The following is a 20,420-nucleotide window of genomic DNA, read 5'->3' on the forward strand; positions in this document are numbered from 1 at the left end:
AGGCTCCTTCTTGCCCAACATTTCTGGGGCCAGAACTTGAGGAAGGAAAGGAGGAATCCAGGGCATTTCTGGGGGGCATGGGGGGTGGGGAGGTGGTCAGAGAATCAGAGCAGCCCTGACTTTAATGCCACCTCCTAAAGATACTGGTCTTCACAGAGCTAATCGCAAAAGATCAACCTGCTGTTTGCTCAGTAAGTATCAGGTATTGGGTGGCACCTATTTACCTAAGTATTCTGAATCCTCACAACAACCCCAAAACTGTATCAATAGCACTATCTTACAGACAGGGAAACTGAGGCTCTGAGAGGTAAACTAAGAATTAGACTAAAAAACACAATTAGTAATTGGCAGACAGGGATTTTAACTCACAGCTATGTGATTTCAGAGACTGGGCTCTATCAAACCACAGCAGCCTTTTCCAGGGGGCTAACACAAGGTCAGGGGCTGATGTCATGAATGACAGAAATGGTCTGTGGGCAGCCACAGCCATGCTGGGACACTTGCCACCAACACACTGTCTTTTGCCCAGGCACAAGCAAGGGTGGCTAGGCATTGCTGGTCCTCTCATTCAATGGAGCTGGCAATCCCCTTATTCTCAGAACATAATCCAAGCAGAGTCACCATCAACATTATACCAAGGCTCTTACCCTAGAAATCTTTTGATTTATTTGATTTGAGAGGAGTTGCCAATCCCTGATCTAATGGCTCCCAGGCACCCAGTTCTCTGCCTCCCCATCTGGTCCTCTCCAAGTCATAAGTCATATAGGGCCAGCCCAATTACTACTGCTCAGTCATCAACACATTTTCCAAAGTGAGCAGGTAAGCACGTCAGGTTTCCAAATGGTTACAGGAGGAAATATTAAGGCTCTGGTGGGAAAAACATTTAAGAGTGAGGTCAAGAATCTTATCTAAGGGACGCCTGGGTGGCTCAGATGGTTAGGCGTCTGCCTTTGGCTCGGGTCGTGATCCTGGGGTCCTGGGATCGAGCCCCACATCAGGCTCCTGGCTCAGCGGGGAGCCTGCTTCTCCCTCTCCCTCTGCCTCTCCCCCTGCTCATGCTCTATCTCTGTGTCTCAAATGAATAAATAAAATCTTTAAAAAAAAAAAAAAGTCTTATCTAAGTTTACACAGCTAGAAAACAGCAACACTAGAACGTAGGTACACACTGAATCCTAACCTGACATCTATCTACACACACAAAAGGAACACAAGTGGAAAAAATGAAATTAATGCTTTCTACAATTTTTTAACTTTGAGAGAATTGTAGACTCATGTGCCATAATTATTTTTTTAAAAGGACTTAGCACAGTGCTTGGCACACAGAAAACCCCTAAGTGTTAGCTATTAGACAATTATAAAAAAGGGAGAGCATCCAGGATGAACCATAGAGGAAGAGTAAGTTTCTCTTTATAGAATCCTTGAGGTGTACACATATAAAACCATAAATAATCTTTCCAATGACTCCATTAAGCAGGTATTAACATCCCCCATTTTATAGATAAGAAAATTGCTCTCAAGGGTCAAGTAACTTATCCAAGATTACTTTGTCCCAGTATGTGCCAAAGCTGGGATTCAAATCCAGATATAGCCAACTCCAAACCCTATACCCTTTCCACATTGCTTCTCTGGAGATAAGACTGGGGCTGGACTTCAAAGACAGGCCTGGATATAGACTGGAGGATAAGAGCAGGCTGCTTATTCAAGTGTGGGGATATCATGAACATGGATGCAGAATTTAGCAACATGCTGTCTTTGCAAAGCATGATAGTTCAAAGACACTGGCCAGAACAGTAAATTCACATGACAAAGACCAAATAAAAAAGCGAAGGTAAGAGCACACAGCAGAGCGCCATTAAATGCTAGCTGCTCTTCCCAACTACATGGGTCACAACTTGATTCCCTTTTGATGGACACTAGGAAAGGGAGGCAGCATGCAGAAAATAAAAAGCCAGAGACTGGGTGGCAAAGGAAATCAAGCTCTGCCACTAACTAGATAGGTGGCCTTAGGCAAATCACCTGCCTTCTCTGGGTTTCTAATATCAGGGGGTTGAAATAAAAGAGTGTCCAAGGACCTCTCTAGCTTTGACCTTCCAGGAAGCAAGCCATTACCAGGTCATGTGTGCAAAGGTGGGTCTGGGAAATGCTAATTATGTGATAAAGAAACGTAGCCTGAAATGAAACACCACAATGGTGTGACAGGAGCCCCGGGCACAAGAGGAGAGAAATAGAGCTGAGTGAGGGAGGGGAGAAGGGATAAAATGAGATTCAAGTTAATCTTGGGTCAAAGCCAGAAGATAGCAGGGAGGCAAAGGCAGGGAAGCTGAACCAGGGTGGTAGCAATCCTGGCCTTGCTGATAACTTGCTGTATGGCTCTGGCTATTGATTACTCAGCCTCATTTTCTCACGGGCCAAATGCACCACAGGGCCCTCTATGTTCTAGCCTCAGCTGCTCCCTCTCCAACCTGATCTCCTGCTTCTTTCCCCTTCAGGGTGCTGCTCCAGCCATACTGTCTGCCTTCTAGTTTTTCTACAAACATGCTCTTACCTTGGGGACTTTCACTTGCTCTTCTATCACCTGAAAATGATCTTCCTCAGAAAGGGGTTCCCGGCCATTTTTTCACCCTTTACTCCTGCTTATCTTTCTTCATAACACATACAAAATGATAGAATAACTAATGATTTACTCAGTTTCTGTCTCCCCCACTCCAAGTTCCATGAAGGCAGTCTGTTTTGTTCACTTGTTCACTACCATATCCCAGCTCCACGAGTAGTATCAGGCATTTGCTGAATAGAGAACTGAATGGATGAATGGATGAACTGGTCTCGAAAGTTCATTCCAATTCTAGCATGCAATGATTAACATATGGCCTGTGAACTGGAGAACATCTCAGAAGTTCAAGCCCAAGTAAGCTTAGGTCTAACCTGTCCTTCTGGTTCCATTTTTAACATTCACTTTGCCTCAGTGGATCTTCACAAATTATCTCCAAATGTAATACACACACCCTAACACACAGCTACACACATACACAAATAGACAAATACATATCACTTAATTCAAAGATAATTATCATATGCTATGTATGAAACACAACACACACACAGTATTTCCTTAACCTGGAATATCAGACCTTACACAATTTAGCCAACTTACTGTTAACCTTAACCCTAACCACACTCCATTCCTGATATCCTCTACTCTGGCTACACTGGACTGTTTATACCCTTCTCTGAGACATACACATAAGCTTCTGTGTCTTTGTCCTCAATGGTCTCACTGCTTAGAAGCTGCAGACTCCCCTTCACAATTACCAAATACTTCTTTCACAACTGTCAAATACCTCATCTTTGAAGTCCAACTCCAGTATCACCTTCTGTGAAGCCTCCCTTAGTGTCCCCCTCCTCCCTCTTCCCAAAGCACTCCACAGTAAGATCTCCACAAGTATATGCTTCCATTATAGTGATCGTCACTGTAGTCTACTTATTTTACCTGCCTGTCATCTTTAATCAACTATGGGCTCCAAAGGCCTTGACCATGCGTTTGCCTTCTCCATATCCCTAAAGACCTATATCCCTGTGCCTGCCACAAATATTTATCAAATTGGGTGTTAACATGGCACCACAACTAAGAACACTTCCTAACCTTCTTTGGTAGACTCCATCAGGCAGTTCTTCCTTCATACTGTCCAAACTGGCTTCCCTAATATTTCTACCCACAAAGGAGTATGAACTCCTTTGGAACAAAGAGCCTGAGAAAGAAGGGGATAGAGAAGCAGCTGGAAAGAGTCTTTGCAGAGCCCTGAATGACAGCCTAAGGAGATTGGATTTATTCTACTAGAGGTTTTAGAAGCAGGAAGTAATAGGAGTAAGAAATGTATTTTAAAACCTATGGAGAGAGAAAGGAGGTTACACTTCAGGAGCAAAGACTGGAGGTGGGGAGAGGAGTTAATTGACAATTAAAATAGTCCCAGTGAGAGAGGATTAAAATTTGGCCTTGGGTGGTAGCAATAATGTTCAGAGACAAAACCACATAATGAAAGCAGTTACTTACTTCACCCTAATAGAACTCTGTGCTCAAAACTAACTTCCTCCAGATGGAACTATGTAACCTCTTTGCATCCAAGATGGCCCTGAGGGAAACCAGAAGCAAGGAAAAAGCCTCCTTGGCCAGAGGAAGAAGCAAATCTAGGAAGAGCAAAGGCCAAGCTCCAAGCCAGTGAGTAGAATTGTAGGAGAGAGCTCAGGATCTTACTGATGACTGCTACCAGAAGCTTCAGCAAGGAAGTAAAGTCTGTGCCCTGAGCAGAAAGGTGCCTTCCTGGGTTGGGACAGCTCTAGCTAGCTTTAATACATACAAGAGGCTCTGATAATTTTCAGTGGTGGTAGGTTAAGGAAAATTATCCAAAACTTAGAAATAAGGCAAAAAGATGACTGGGTGACCTTTTAAAGTCATGTTAGAACATTTTTTAATATACATCTCAGAGTCATCTGATGCTCATCTGATACTTCCGGAGAATGGAATTTTGTTTAACTTACCATTAGAGCCCAAATGTTTTGAAAACTAAAACTGCAAAGTTGGAGGTTAATGTGTAGAAAACGAAGATGGTGCACTTGTAAGCAGAGGAGATAAGGCCAAGGTTTACATTTTCATTAGGACATTAATCAATTTTGAATCTAATTTACCAATCTAATTTCAGCAATCCTTTTTTCCACTAACAACATGAAATCCAGTTTCTCAGCTATTCTCTTTCTGGTTTCCATACTCATGAATCAAACAAAACTTGACACATGCTCACCGTATGTATGAGAATTATGCCCTGACAAAGTACAAACTCCCATAGGTCTGCCTATCTCAAAAGAACCAGATGCAAGGAGGCACAAGAAGCCTGACATCCAGGCACAGGATGTTAGTCAAGTGCAACAGGTGGTCACTTAGGAAAGGACATAAAGCTCAGTGTAGTAGAAAGGGCACCAGGCTGAAAGTCAGGAGACCTGCCACTGTGTGACTCTGGGCATATTACTTATTGCCCCTTACTGGGCCTCAATTTCACAATTATAAAGGGTTTCTCTGTAAACTTGATGTCTGTTAGTTAAGGTCTCTTCTCACTCTGACATCTTAAAATTCCATCATTTTATGGCAAATGATCCTGGGGAAAATGCAGAGCCAAAAATATATCCTCTTACCCTATTCCTAAAAAATATATCATTAGAAGGGGGTCTCATTAAGAAGCCCCAGCAGTTGAGTAGCAACGGGTGAGGAAGGGGACAAATAGCAAAAGGCTCAGAAAGGGCAGAGACTAAGGGTCTGCCCCTTTTGCAACTGAAGACTGGGTGGGACCCAAGACCAGGGACAGAATCCTTTGAGGAAGGGCTCAGTCTCACTGGCCTTATCAAGACTAAGGATTTGGATTCTAGCTACTGGCTCTATCACATAAAGGCAGGTGCCTTCAGTTTCCTCATAGTAAGATCTCTGCAAGTCAAGTGCTTTGTAACTGAAAAGCAAGTACAGGTCAGACGACCTATTAGAACAATCTTCTTCCTAAATCTCTCATGTGTACGTCTCTTCTGCCAGGTCCCCTGGAGGAGGCCTATCAAACTTGAGATATATAGACCCTCTCTCTTCCTTCCCTGCATTTCAGATTTGTTGTCTCACTGCTTAGAAGCTGCAGACTCCCCTTCACAATTACTAAATACTTGTTTCACAACTGTTAAATACCTCATCTTTGAAGTCCAACTCCAATATCACCTTCTGTGAAGCCTCAATGCTTGAAATATTCCCCTCATTCAATTCCGAAAATGACAAGTACACTCTTTACGAGGGATTCAGAGTACACTCTTTATGAGGGATTTAGTGTTCCATGTTGGAGATGGAAATCTGGCCTCTTGCTTAGTGCTTGGATCTCTGGGCCACACACCTGGGTCCTGGAGAAGCTGGTGTGAGGCAGGCAGAGAAGAAACTCATGGGAAAATGGCACTGAAGGCATGGAAGATATTCCCATTATGCTAAAGCCACTAAATGCCTATTCCTGGGCACTCCTGAATAGTCTACCTTCGGGGAAGGCTAAGGCCAGAGAGGCAGTATGGTACTCAGGGAAGAACTTACTATAGGATCTATGGGGTTAGGAGGACCTGAGTTTAAACCCAGCTCTTTCACAAACTAAGTATGTGACCTCAAGCAAATTCATGTACTTCCTTGAGCCTCAGCTTTTCCCTCTGGAGCTATTAATAACTTAATGAATTATAAAGATTAAGGGAGATAATCAATTTAAAGTACATATCACAGTATTTGGCACATAGTAGACACCTCAATAAATGTTACTCCCATCAAGAGGGAAAGGGCAAATAGCAAAAGACGACTGAATGTGATTCACATGACAGGTAGGGAGGACTTGGGGACAAACCCCAGTCAGCAGCAGATCAGAGCTGCGAGTTGCTCAGAATGGGAATGGGCTGATTTGGAGAGTCTGATGTGCTATTCTAAGAGCATCTGGATCCTGTACCAGCCAAAGCAAATCAAAGAGAAGTGCTTATGGAGCGCTTGTTTCTAAAACAAGTGCGGGCTGTGTTATTGACACACGCCACAGGGGAATTGAGAAGGCTGTTGGCAAATATGTTAAGAAAGCTGACATGCTTTCAGTTCTAATCTCTGCTACAACATACACATGAGTACAACTGACCTTGGCGCTAGAGAAGAAAACTCTGGACAGAGACACAAGAGACCTAGGTTCTGGTCTGAGCTGAACCCTGAGCAGGTGACTTTATCTCTCTGTCCTCAGCTTTTTCTTTCCTCCTCCAAATAAAGGTAATTCTCTTGTGCCTCCTACTCTATTGTCACTCTGTCATCATTTTCAGATGATGATACTATGGCTCTGTAAGATTAAGCTGGTACTGGTAGGAATTTGAATTCAAAGTCTGCTGTCAAAGCCTATAGTCTTTCTACTCTCCTGCATTACCTCCCAATGTTAAATGAGGGGTTAGACCAGGTGGACCAAGGCATTCCTCAACTTGAAAATTTCTGATTCTTAGTGGCCTGAAACAGTGCTTTCAAAGAGCATTCTAAATACTCTAGGGCTAGACAAAGCTTGGCTTGTTAAGGCTTCACATATAAATGAAATCCTCAACACCACAGAGACCCAGAAGAAAGTGAACAATGAAATTTTAGAGAGCCCTAAAGAAGCCCTTGGAGAATACATCACCTAATTCGTTTTATAGATGGGGATATGAAGGCTACAGAAACAGAAATAGCTTGACTGGGAACACCACGATAGAGTTAGGTAATGAAGCACAAACTGCGTCCTATGCCTCATGGTCTCTCTCATACTAGGTATCTACTCAGTCTCCAACCTTCTGGGCCATTCTGATTCGCTCTGCTATTTCTTTTCCAAATGCTGGGTGACAAGCAGGTCACTGCCCCTGAAGCAGACTCCCAGACACTTCCAACACCTGCTCATTGCAGATAATGGCTCTTTCTAACTGTCCTTGCTGTACCCTTGAACAGGACTGAAAGTGAGGATTCTTTGACCCCCTCGACTTTTTGTTTCATCTTGACTTTGATGCCTTTGAACCACAGACCCATGTGCCTTTAGAGGCACGGAACTAGAAGGGACATCAGCAATTATAGGTCAACTTTCCACCTCATTCCTTCTTTTTAGAGTGGAAGAAACTGAGGCCCTGAGAGATTAAATGCTTTCCCAAGATGGAGTTAGTAAAACAGGGTTAAGAGCCTGGGTCAGGATATTCACCTTCCATTATAATCTGACACTGAACACATGGTATCAGAATTTATTTCAATCACTAGTGACTGAACACCAAACCAGCCCAGGCATGTTTTTCATCATCTCCTATTAGCATCCCAATAACCATACAGGCATTTTTGTTCCCCATTTTGCAGATGAGGAAACTACAGCTCAGAGGTACACAAGAAAGGTGTATACCGTAGGTAACTTCTGTCTCCTGCCCTCTGCACTTAGTGCAGTAACTCTTGACATATTATCCTAATTGGGAAGATGGGGGAGGGGGAGGCACTGAGAGAAGGGGGAGGCACTGAGAGAAGGGGGGCAGTGAAGATTCAGACAATACAAAATGACAGTGCAAAAGAAGCAATTTCTGCTTTGGTGTTAACATGGGTCTTTTGTAGGATAGTTTTGTTATTCTTCTGTATCTGCCCCATTAAATTGTAAATCCCCTCAATTCATGCCCTACTCATCTCAGGGTTCTAACACCAAGTTGCTTATAGACCTTGGTTTCCTGATCTCTTGTTTCCCAGTTTCCCAGCTTGGATTTTTGATCTCTTGGCCTTATTCTTAGGCTCAGGACCCTGCCTCTCTGCCACATCCTTAGAACTGCCCTCTAGCTGATCTGACCTATAGGACCTGTCAGTCCCTCTGCTGTCTGGCTGCTGCCCCAGTGGGACAGAAAGATCCTTTTTAGTTTTAATGAAAACTAGAGAAGGAAGGAGGGAGACACAGGCCCAATATAGCCCAGAGCCCTTTACATAGTATTCCTTCCCCGCCAAGTGAGCTGGACCTTATTGCTTTCCTGTGACAGCAACCCTCAAGAAAGCCGGCTGTTTCTGGAACCAGAGTAATAGAATGTGGGGAAAGAACAGGGACAGCTGCTTCTTATAGGAGTTGCTCTGGCGGCCTCCCTCAGATTTTCTCCACATAATTCTCTAGGAGCCATCTGATTATTACACTGGCAGACAAGGAACCTCCTGTGCCTTACTAAGCTACAAAGTCCACTTTGGTCAGACCTTCATCCCACACCTTGAAGGATAATAATGCACTGCTACTGCCCCTGGACCTTCTCAGACTCTGTCCCTGGTCCCTATTGCCAGAATTACTAACATGAATAGTCCCTTACATTTGTACAGTATTTAACAGTTTTATACAGCACTTAGTTGACATGTGCCTGACACAATTCGATGGCAGAAGTTGTTATTCTTTGTTTACAGATGAGGGAACTAAAGACCACAAATAAGTAACCAACAAGCCCAGGCATTGCTCAGAGCTCTTCCACCTCAATGTTACCTAAGGGATCTGCATTTAAGCCTTATTTCTTTAGTAGAATTAAATTTCTGCTTAGAATCTCAGTCATTAACTGGCAATAGAGGTATTCTGCAAGGTCTCGAAAGCCATCTTGAAGTCTCTGAAGTCTGCGAGGCGCGCAGCTATCTCCGCCAACTCCGTGTATCAGCAAAATCTCCTTAGAAGCCGGGGGAGCTCTGGCTTTCTGTGTGTCACCTGCCCTCCTCCTACATGAAGTTCAGGCCTGACCCAAATCCTGACGTGGGACGGGCAGGACTGAGGCTGCCCAGCACTAGGGGTCTCGCCCTAGCCCCCTCCCTCCCAGTGGTAACACATACAATGTAGACAACTTGTGCACCCCATTGTTTCTGAGATAAACCCTCTCAGAAGCTCTACATACTGAAGACCACTTGTTTGGGCTGCAAAGCACCTTAAAAAACAAAACAAAACAAAAAACCCTAAGTCTTAAGAAATTAGAAAAAGAAGAGCAAACCAGCCCCTAAGAAAGCTGAAGTTAGGAAATAATAAAGATTACAGAAAGAAATCAGTGGAACAGAAAAACAACAGAACCAAAAGTTGGTTCTTTGAAAAGATCAACAAAATTGGCAAACATTAAGTAAGACTGACCAAGAAAAAAAGAGAGAAAATACAAATTGCCAAAACCAGGAATTAAAAAGGGGATACCACTACTGATCTTACAGAAGTTAAAGGGATTATAAGGGAATACTATGAGCAACTTTTATTTTATTTTTATATTTATATGTATGTATGTACGTATGTATGTATTTAAGATTGTATTTATTCAGTTGAAAGAGAGATAGAACACAAGCAGGGGGTTAGGAAGAGGGAAAGGGAGAAGCAGACTCCCTGCTGAGCCAGGAGCCAGATGCAGGGCTCAATCCCAGGATCTGGAGATCATGACCTGAGCCAAAGGCCAACACTTAACCATCTGAGCCACCAGGCACCCCCATGAACGACTTTAAACCTAGAAACTAGTCAATTTAGATGAAATGAAAACATTTCAAGAAAGGCCCAAATTATCAAACATGACTCAGAAAGAAACAGAAAATCTGAGTAGACCTACAACAAGCAAAAAAAAAAAAAAAAAAAAAAACCCAAGAAACAAAAATTAAATTAATAATTAAAAATCTTCCAAAAGAGAAAAGCCCAGGCCCACACTGGCCTCCCTGATAAATTGTATCACACAATCAAAAAGGAAGTAATACCTACCCTTCACAAACTCTTCCAGAAAACAGAGGAGGGGGAAACACTCTCCAATTCAATCTATGAGGCCAGTTATTATTACTATGATACCAAAATCAAAGACATCACAAAAAAAAACAAACAACAACAACAAAAAACAATATTCCTCATGAACATAGATGCAAAAATATTCACCAAAATAGCAATGCAAATCCCATGCCATTTAAAAAGGATCATACACTCTGACCAAGTGGGATCTACTCTGGAGTACAAGGTTGGTTTGATATCCAAAAATCAATGTAGTGCCATATTAGTAGAATAAAGAACAAAAAACATAAATCTACAAAACCCAACATCCATCCATAGTAAAACCTCTCAGTAAATTAGGAATAGAAGGGAACTTACTTAGCCTGATAAAAGTCATCTACAGAAAACTCTATAGCTAATACCATACTTTATAGTAAAAGACTGAACACTTTCTTCCTAAAATTGGGAACAAGGTAAGAGTGTCTGCTCTCACCAATTCTATTCAACATTGTGCTGGAGGTCTTAACTGGTGCAATCAGGCACAGGGATTTTTTTTTCTTTTTTAACTGGATGTCAGATTATATCACTCCTCTACTCACAACAATTTAACAGCTTCCTGTTTCACTCAGAATAAAGCCCTGCATTATCTGGGTCCCTGTCTACCCTTATGACTTCTCCATACTCCACACTCCCTCTTGCTCACTCCACTTCCAGCCACCTGGGTTCCTTTTGCTCCTCGAACACAATAAGCATGCAACGGTTTCAGGGTCTCTGAAATTGCTGAACTCTATGCCTGGAATGTTATTCCCCAAGATACACACAGAGCTCACTACTTCAGATCCTGCATATTTCTGCACAGATCTATTTTCTCACAGAGGCCTTTTTTCATTGCAATGTCCCGCTCTGTTCCCTTACCCTGCTGCTTTATTTTTCTTCATACATATTCATTTGTTTATCTGTTTTCCTCCACTAGAATCTAAACTACAAAAGAGAAAACTATCTTCTTCACTGCTATATTTCAAAGCTGTGCCTGGCACATGGTTGACAATAATACTCACTGAATGAATGTCTTAAAAAATAAAGTTTTATAGGGGCACCTGGGTGGCTCAGTTGGTTAAGCGTCTGCCTTTGGCTCAGGTCATGATCCCAGGGTCCTAGGATCGAGCCACGCATCGGGCTCCCTGCTCTGCAGGAAGCCTGCTTCTCCCTCTCTCACTCCCCCTGCTTGTGTTCCCGCTCTCGCTATGTCTCTGTCAAATAAATAAATAAAATCTTTAAAAAATAAATAAAGTTTTATACAGGAGAATGAATAAAAAGAAGGCAGGGGGAAACCAGTGGCTCAAGAGGCTGAGAATGACCAGGGTTTCAGGTCTTTATCTATAAGAAAGAGCCAATATAGGATAATAGAAAAAACTCGGTTGTCTAGAGCTGGATTCTTCTGGGTTCTAAGCTTAGCTCTTCCAATCACTGCCTGTTTGTCTCTCTCGAAGCCTCAGTAATTTCTAAAATGAGAATATCACCACCTACCTCCCAAGCTGCTACGAAAATGAAATCAACTTATGTAGAGCATTCAGTATAGCATCTGATAATATAGTAGACATTATAAATAATTTAGCGTTTTCTGATACCCCCGGTCTCAAGAGGAACCTAGAACTACCTTCAAAATTACCAACTTCACTTCACTGAAGCACACAAATGTCTGCCCCTAAACTGAATGGCCTCCATACTCATTTTAACTTCTCTTTCTTACCATTCTTCTTTCATCCTTCCCTTACTGTTAGCTCTCAGCTCTCACCTCTTGCTGCTGTTAATATAGCAGTTCCTCCTCCCTTTTTGATATGCTGCTTTGAATCTTATGGGGGTTTAGAAACCAGATTGCTAAACCTGTTACAACAACATATAAAAATAGAAATAAATTAGTGCTGTGCAAGGGCTTAAGGATGACAATGCTTTGCTTCCTTCTTTTTAGTTGAAATTTGTTTTTAGTAGAAACTTGAGTATGTTAGATAAATAAGCAAGATACTTTTTTACATGGAATCATTCATATTTTGAAACAATCAATGATGGAACTTCTTCAGAGGGCAGCTGGTACAAAAACAGTAAGGTCCAAGCTGGGCACCCAGGCCATGGGAAAGCCAGAAGCTACAGAACTTAGGTTAACCAGACAATAAGAGGTGGCAGCAAGAGCCTGGAGATTCAGAGTAGGAGGGAAGGTTGGCTAATGTGGATTCCAAGAGCACCAGGTTGGGGACAGACCCCTCTGTACACCTTCACAAAGAAGGAAGAACAAAATGTCACTGTTAGAGAATGTAAAGAGAGTGGCCTAGATCACTGGCCAAGGGCAAGAGAGAGATGGTGGGAAAACTGGATGACCATGGCCTCTGACAAGATTATGAGGCCATAGTATAAGTGCCTTTTCCACTAGTAGTTGGGAGGGTGAGGGATGGAGATGGGCAGGGTACTTAAGGCCAAAATAGGAACAGCCTTCCTCTTCTGAGAGGACAGTAGGAAACAAGGCAAGATCTATGTGGAATTAGTGAGTGCAGACACATGCTGGGGATGGGCCCTTGAAAAGTGCTTTAATATCTGTGCTAGCAGTGGCCTGGGAGCCAGGCAGTGTGAGTGCATTTAAACCTGCACTCTGCAACCCACCTGCTGCAAATCATGCTGCCTATGCTGCCTGGCTTTGTTTCTGTGCCTTGGAATCCCTTCCTTTGTGGAAAGATTGAGCTTCAGGGAGAATCTGCACAAGAGGAGGAAAAAAAGGGCATGGAAGAAGACTGACAGCACAAATTTCCAAAGCAAAACCTTCCCTTTTCCCTTTGGGGAGTGGAGTAGCAAACAGGTCAGGGACTAAGGTGCCAGGGATACTTATAATGCTTTCTTCTCACTTTCTCTCATTTCAGTCATGGTGCTTTACAATTCACAGAGCTTTCCAACATGCATTTCTCATTTGATTCTCTACAACATCCTGCAGGCTGGTATACATACAATAGACATGTGGGGGTGCGGGGAAGCATTCCAATTTTCTAAATAGGGGAGGGGAGTTTGTCCAAGGACAAATGTTGAGAAAGAAGATAAAAATCCAGGTTTCCCAACCCCAGTCCAGCTGTCTAGGTCCCTATCTCTGCTGGCCCAAGTGTTTACAGTATCTCAAGTGTTACAGGTGTTTTCTTCTCCTTCTAGTTATATTGAGCCTGGGCCTCTAACTGCTAGAAAACTCTATCAGCCTCTTGGCTCCCTCACTAGAAATGCCACTGCCTCAGAAAGGACCCCCAACTCCTGCCTGCCCTGCTGGGCCCCTCAAATAACTAGACCTCCTTCCTGAATCCCTAAGGAGGTCTGTCTTCTTGAACCTTCTAAGAAAAATCAGGATTCCAGGGAGATTAGCAGTCCAAGGAAAGCCTGCCAAGTCAGGGAGAGCAATGGTATTTACAATAGACTGACCAGATCTAACACCAGCTTTAAAGATTCTCAGATGCGGGGGCGCCTGGGTGGCTCAGTTGGTTAAGCGACTGCCTTCGGCTCAGGTCATGATCCTGAAGTCCCTGGATCGAGTCCTGCATCGGGCTCCCTGCTTGGCGGGGAGTCTGCTTCTCCCTCTGACCCTCCCCCTTCTCATGTGCTCTCTCTCTCTCATTCTCTCTCAATAAATAAAATCTTTAAAAAAAAAAGATTCTCAGATGCGAACCTCAGGCAAATTATTGGAGCTTCCGGAGCCTCAATTCCCTCAGCCATAAAATGGGGTTTTGCCTAGATTAAATGAGACCCATAACACAATTGGTACTTAATGTGTTGATCTCCCTTCCCATCTTACTATCTATGGTTTTCCCTCTAAGTTTCCCCTGACTTCCCTTTCACACAGCCCCAGCTCTTTCATTCCATCCTCACCACCATTCATAACCACATTTTCCAGGACTGATAAAACTGGTTTCTGAAGTTGACCTAGGGGCTTGGTAGGTCACAGTCAAGACTGCAATCAGGAAAATTTCTAAGGGCTATGAGGTCATGTTAAGAGAGTTTATAGGAGAATGCGCTTAGCTACCAGGTCCAAGATAACTTCCAAGACAAAGCAGCTGGCAGAAGCCAGAAGGAATTGAGCCTGCTTTGCCTTATTCACCGCAAATGATCCCAAACCATCTTATGGCAGTTCCAAGAAAGCCAAGTTCAATTCTCCCCCCAGTAGAGGAGCCTGCCTATGCTAGTCTCTCAGACATGGAGTAGGAGAGTTAACAGCCTAGAAGTTACCTGTACTAAAGATAAAAATAAGCCCCAAACTAATTACCCTGTATCTTGGCCCAAGCTTGCCCAGAGTTTGCCCAAGACCCTCACTCACCAGTACCAAGGCTGAGCTCAGCCCACAATTTTCTCTTTTGGGTCACAGGGTCAGTACCAGCTGCCTCTGGGAACAAGGTTCACCTAAAACAGAGAGAGAAGTCAGTTAGGGTCCTGACAGGCATGAACTTAGGTCAGCACAGGCATTCCAAGTTCCTGCTCTCACATGTCTCGCATCTTTGCAAAAGATAGGTTGATTGGGTGCCTGGGTGGCTCAGTCGTTAAGCGTCTGCCTTCGGCTCAGGTCATGATCCTGAAGTCCCTGGATCGAGTCCCGCATCGGGCTCCCTGCTCCGCGGGAAGCCTGCTTCTCCCTCTCCCACTCCCCCTGCTTGTGTTCCCTCTCTCGCTGGGTCTCTCTCTGTCAAATAAATAAAATCTTAAAAAAAAAAAAAAGATACGTTGATAATTAAATACATTATTTCAAGTTATGCTAAGTGCTATGAAGAAAAATAAACCAGAGTAAGAGAGGAAAGAATGACAAGGAGTGAGAATGAGGCCTATTTTAGATAAAATGATCAGGGAAACCTGGGGCACCTGGGTGGCTCAGTTGGTTAAGCATCTGTCTTCAGCTCAGGTCATGATCTCAGGGTTCTGGGATCGAGCCCCGCATGGGGCTCCCTACTCAGCAGGGAGTCTGCTTCTCCTTCTCCTTCTCCTTCTGCCCCTCCTCCCTGCTCGTGCTCTCTCTCAAATAAATAAAATTAAAAAAAAAAAAAAAAAAGATCAGGGAAACCTTCTCCAAGAGGTAACCACCAGAAAGAGACCTGAATGAAGTGAGGGAGTAAGAGCTGCAAAGATCTGAAGAAAGACTGTTTCAGAGAGGGAGAATACCAAGTACAAAGACCCCGCAGCAATCATAGGCAAGAATAAGCTTGTTATGCTTAAAGGAACAAGAAAGTCAATGTAACTAGAATGCGGTGATATAAAGAATGAGATACTAAATACATATGGAGGAATTAATTACGATCCCTATTTTACACCTGAGAAAACTGAGGCTCAGAGGTTAGGTGACTCGCCCAAGGTCAAAGTAAATCAGTGGCAGAACTGGGAATGGAGGGGCAGTTGGCTGGCTTAGTAGAGCATGCGACTCTTCATCTCGGGGTTTTGAGTTCAAGCCCCACATTGGGTGTAGAGATTACTTAAAATCTTAACAAAGAAGAACTGGGAATGGAATTCAGGTCATCTAGACAACTCTGTCTCGATCTTGGGCCAGGTTCCTCCAGCTTAGATAACCCGGACCCCAGTTGGGACAAACTCTGAAGCACTCTAAAACTGGTCTCAGGTTTCTTTACTCATCCCCTCCTCTGTTGGTGAGGATGGTTGAAAAACAGAAATGGCTAGATTTACCTGGAATGTGAAATAGAGGAGACTCCAGGGTTAAGGAGAACAGTAGTACATGCCAAGCACTGTTGTAAACCCTTTTTTATATTAACTCATTTAATCTGCACAACAATCTTATAAGGTTGCTGTGTTATTTCCCCATTTTACTACTAGAGAAATTGAGGCACAGGTAAGTAAATTTGCCCAAGTCACACAGCTAACAGAAGGCAGAGCTGAGACTTGACCCCAGAAAGTCCATCCTCTGGAGCTTGCCCTGCCCTCTTAACCATACTGTATCAACTTCTGAAAAACAAAAGAAAAAAAAGGAAACATTCTCTAGTCATAGCCAATATGGCTCAGAGCCTCAATTACCCCCAGCCTGAAATCCTCTCCATTTACTTGCAGTCCAGGCTTCCTACTGAATATCAAATGAATGACTCTTGAGTCCCTCAGTTGGGTGGTTCCACACACTTCTCTAATCTCTAGCTACTGTGAGCAGAAAGCGATGATAACCATGACAATCGCCATTTAATAGCCACTAACGATGAATGTACCCTTTGAAACAGACTAGGTACCAGGCTAAGAATCTTACATGCACTATCTTATTTCAGACAAGAGAGTGACAGTTGTTCCAAGACATGGGTGAAGGGGTCTCTGCGGGGCTCCAGGCCCGGAGGCAAAGCAGCAAATACATGGAACTGAAGGATCTTTGTAGGCCCACGTCATAGGCCAAAGGCAGAGATACTAGGAGGTGAGCAGTAAGGGGAATAGACTATGAGCACCTCCAATTCAATATGTCAACAAACTGAACTCATCTCCTCCTCTACAGTTCAGCAAATGATATAACCATTCTTCCAAGTACTGAGACTCTAAATGTTCATACTCTCCAACCTCTCCTTTCCTCATGCCCCATTCCCACAACTGCCAAGTCCTCATGCGTTTTTTCGTTATTGTTCTAAGAGCTCTACATCCAAACAGTTCTTCTTTATTCCCTACTGTGACAACTTCCTCTTGATTCAGGATCTCACTGTCTCTTGCCTGCAAGGCTGGAATATTTCTTAAAATTTACTGACATTATAAGGACAGACTGTTACAGTAGCCTCTTCTCTGGTCTTTCAGTAGTCTACCCCTATCCCTTCCTGCTCTAACCACTGAGTCCACACTGCCAGACTAATGTTCCCAATGCCACTCCCCTGCTCAGAAAAGAAAAATGAAAAAAGTCATGGCTCCCAATCACCTCAGCTTTGCTAAGTATGCCTTCATCTGGTCATCATCTGCCTTACCTCTATCATGGGCTTTCCAGCTCTCATCCTTTTGTCCATGCTGTTGTTACACTTGGAATGCCTGTCTATTTGTACATATTCAAATCCTTCTTAATCTTCCAAGGCCTAGCAAATCTATAAAGTTATCCTGAACCCTTTTTCTCACCACTCTCTGTCATATTCTTGAATCATCTCTGTGACTACACCTGGCTCTGGCCTCATCATCAGCTTAAGCCTCAAAACCAGTTCCTCTGTTCCTTCTTGTAAAGATTCCTGCTGGTTCCAGAGAATGAAGACCTACTCGGTTAAGATTTCTCTTCTCATTCTTGCTACTCTTACTTTACTCGGGATCTATCACCTAACAAGGGACCTTGGTTCTAACCTGAGCCTCAGATTTCTACAAAATGGAGATACAATCCCCATCCTGATTATAGGACAGGGATTTTGTGAGAATCATTGCAGTAACAGAAGAGGAGGTGGGGGAAGAGTTAGGATGGGAGATTCCAGGCCAGGTCTTTAATAGCTCTTTCTTTCACTGCAAAACACTGAGCATATTTATAGAAGCCTTCTAGCCAATCAATCGAAAAATACTTCCTGGGGCGCCTGGGTGGCTCAGTTGGTTAAGCGACTGCCTTCGGCTCAGGTCATGATCCTGGAGTCCCTGGATCGAGTCCCGCATCGGGCTCTCTACTCGGCAGGGAGCCTGCTTCTCCCTCTGACCCTCCCCCTTCTCATGTGCTCTCTCTCTCTCTCTCTCTCTCTCTCATTCTCTCTGTCTCAAATAAATAAATAAATAAAATCTTTAAAAAAAAAAAAACAGAAAAGAAAAATACTTCCTGGGCGTGGTTGGTCATGGTCACAGCTCTAAGTTAGGGGTTACAGATGGCACAGGGATGAATAAGAACAGTTCTTATCCTTAGGCTCCTTGCATTCCAGGGTGTGGGACTATGTGAACTTCCTGCAAAAGGACTACTACTAATATTAGGCTGGATCCAACAGTACAAAGAGTGCTCCACGTATTGTAAAAATGAAGAAATCAGGCTGACTGGAGGTGGCCTCAGAAGTTTCACAGGAGCAAGGACTTAAGCCAAGCCTTGATGCAGAATGACAGAAAGACACATGCTACTATGCACCAAGCACTGGGCTAGCTGTTATGAGGTTAACCCTCACACTACCCTGTGAAGAGGTGATGGCGTGCCCATTTGATATCCAAAGTAACTGAATATGGGCAAGGTTAATTGTACCATTTAAGGTCAAACAGCCAGTAAGTAGCAGAGCTAGGATTTGAACACAAGCCTGCTTTACTTTACTCCAAAGCCTATATACGTTTACTTACTTACTTTATGATCCAGAGGACCAGATAAACTCTAAAGTTCTTTCTACCTTAAAAATCCAATGATTTGGGGCACCCAGCTGGCTCAGTCAGAAGAGCATGAGACTCTTGAGCTCAGCGCTTGATCTCAGGGTCATGAGCTTGAGCCCCATGCTGGGTATAGAGATTACTTAAATAAGTACAACTTAGAAAAAAAAAAAATCCAGTGATTTGAATGGGGGAATAGGGGAGGAGGTCTACTGCTGCTAATGTCTTCCCCATAAGACTGTAATTTTATTGGCAGGTTTAGGGTCTTATTAACTGGAATAGCCTAAGTATCTGACACAGAGCCTGGCAGGTTATACTTAGAAGACACTGTGAGTGAATGAATGAGTGAATAAGCACCTTCCCCATGAACCTTTGTTCTGAGGTCTAGAAGTAAGGCCAAAATCTCAAGCTCCACATTATGACTCTTGGCCCCAGCATCTTTAATACCAGCTATCTACTAATCTGTTGTTTGAAGGTTCCCTTTTTCCATTCTTGTTTTCAGGAGTTAAGGGAGAGGTGGGGAGAGGTGAGGAGAGAAAAGGATAAGAAGGGAAGTTGGGCGGATAAGAGAAAAGAGAGGGAGAGGAAAAGGGTGAAAGGAGAGAAGGTAAGGAAGGAGACAAAAAGGAAGGAATTGTCTGAGGCACAGACTTTGGGAAAGGTTTCTCTTCTGGTACCAGAACCAAGGATTTGTTTGTTTGTTTTTTAAAGAGCAGCCAAAGAATTCCTCTTTATAAATTTCAAATGAAGAGAACCTGCTTGTCCAAAACCCCAGACTAAATCTACCAGGAGGAGGTACAATGAAACTCCTCAGGGTTCCAATCCTCAGTTCTTAACCACTATCCTGCCCCAGCTCAACCTTCACCTGGTTTAGGCTAAAGCTTGCAGAGGTCAGAAGACATACCAGTTCTTCTGATACTCCTCTGCCCCTCCTCCAAGGGTTATTCCAGGCTAGTGAGCCTTGGGAATCCAACCTTCCTTATGGATGAGGAGACACTGACATCCTCTGGATGCTTCGCCCCAGCTCCCTGTCATGAAAGTTTTGTTGAACCCTAAGGGAAAAAGAATTACTCCCTTTCTGCTGAGTTCCTCAAATGTGTGTGAAAAAATTGTGGTGAAGATGTGGATGAAGGCAGCAAGGTCCCTTCAGAACTCTACATCCTGAGTCCTAATACAGCTTAACCTTCTTTAGGTCTGATCTGCAAATTATACACTCATACTTCTCCTTCTTCCTAAATTAGTAGAGAAAGCACTGGGCTAAGAGTCAGAAAACCTAACAGCTAGTTCCAGCTCTACCTCTGATTCGCTGTGTGACCTTGGACAAGTCCTTTTGCCTTCCTGGACATTAGCTTCCGTATCTGTAAAATGAGGGAGCCAGCATCTACTCTTCTGAAGAATCTTTTGAGGGATCAAGAGACTGGCAAGGACAGTAAATTTATTTGGTTTTATATGAATGGTAAAGAAAGAATGAGGGGATGGTCTCTTAAGAAAGAAAGAAAAAGGGCTATACCACCTTTTAGTTGAAGGGCCTGCTCTGACTGAAAGGATTAGGAAGAACTGTGGCAGACAGGCCACTGTCCGTACCTCCATCAAATGAGAGGCGCCAACCAAGACTTAAAACAACTCATGAACCACATGCATGTAAATCCCAACAGGTCCAAGTACAGAGAAAACAAGAACCACTAGAAGTCACATATTGCTCAGGAAAAGAACAAGTAGTAATAATCAATTCAGTGGTGAAGAGCTCAGACTCTAGAATCAGACACCTGGATTTGAATCCTACTCTGTCTCTTAACTACCTTTGTGTCCTTAGGCAAGGTACTGACCTTCTGTGCCTCAGTTTCCTTCATTTATTAAAAATGGTTCCTGCTTTGGGGCGCCTGGGTG

The 20,420-nt window shown here is 43.4% G+C and overlaps 1 protein-coding gene across 12 annotated transcripts in view; it reads right to left on the minus strand.

Moving 5' to 3' along the window:
- Positions 1–20,420, minus strand: part of RALY (RALY heterogeneous nuclear ribonucleoprotein) — an 80,038-nt gene that overhangs the window by 30,622 nt on the left and 28,996 nt on the right. For 2 of the 12 annotated variants that reach the window (XM_081832967.1, XM_081832969.1), the window contains exons 2-3: positions 14,590–14,672; positions 12,906–12,996 (exon numbers count right to left, since the gene is read on the minus strand). The exons of 7 other annotated variants lie outside the window; for them this stretch is intronic. The gene's annotated coding sequence lies outside the window, so the exon portion shown is untranslated. Of the gene's footprint in view, positions 1–12,905; positions 12,997–14,589; positions 14,673–19,437; positions 19,462–20,420 lie in introns of those variants that run through there. 3 more of the 12 variants (XM_081832964.1, XM_081832965.1, XM_081832966.1) reach the window with 2 other exon arrangements.

The sequence above is a fragment of the Leptonychotes weddellii genome, chromosome 10 (genome assembly GCF_054177405.1).
Source record: "Leptonychotes weddellii isolate Sample4059 chromosome 10, ASM5417740v2, whole genome shotgun sequence".
NCBI classification, from domain to species: Eukaryota; Metazoa; Chordata; class Mammalia; order Carnivora; family Phocidae; genus Leptonychotes; species Leptonychotes weddellii.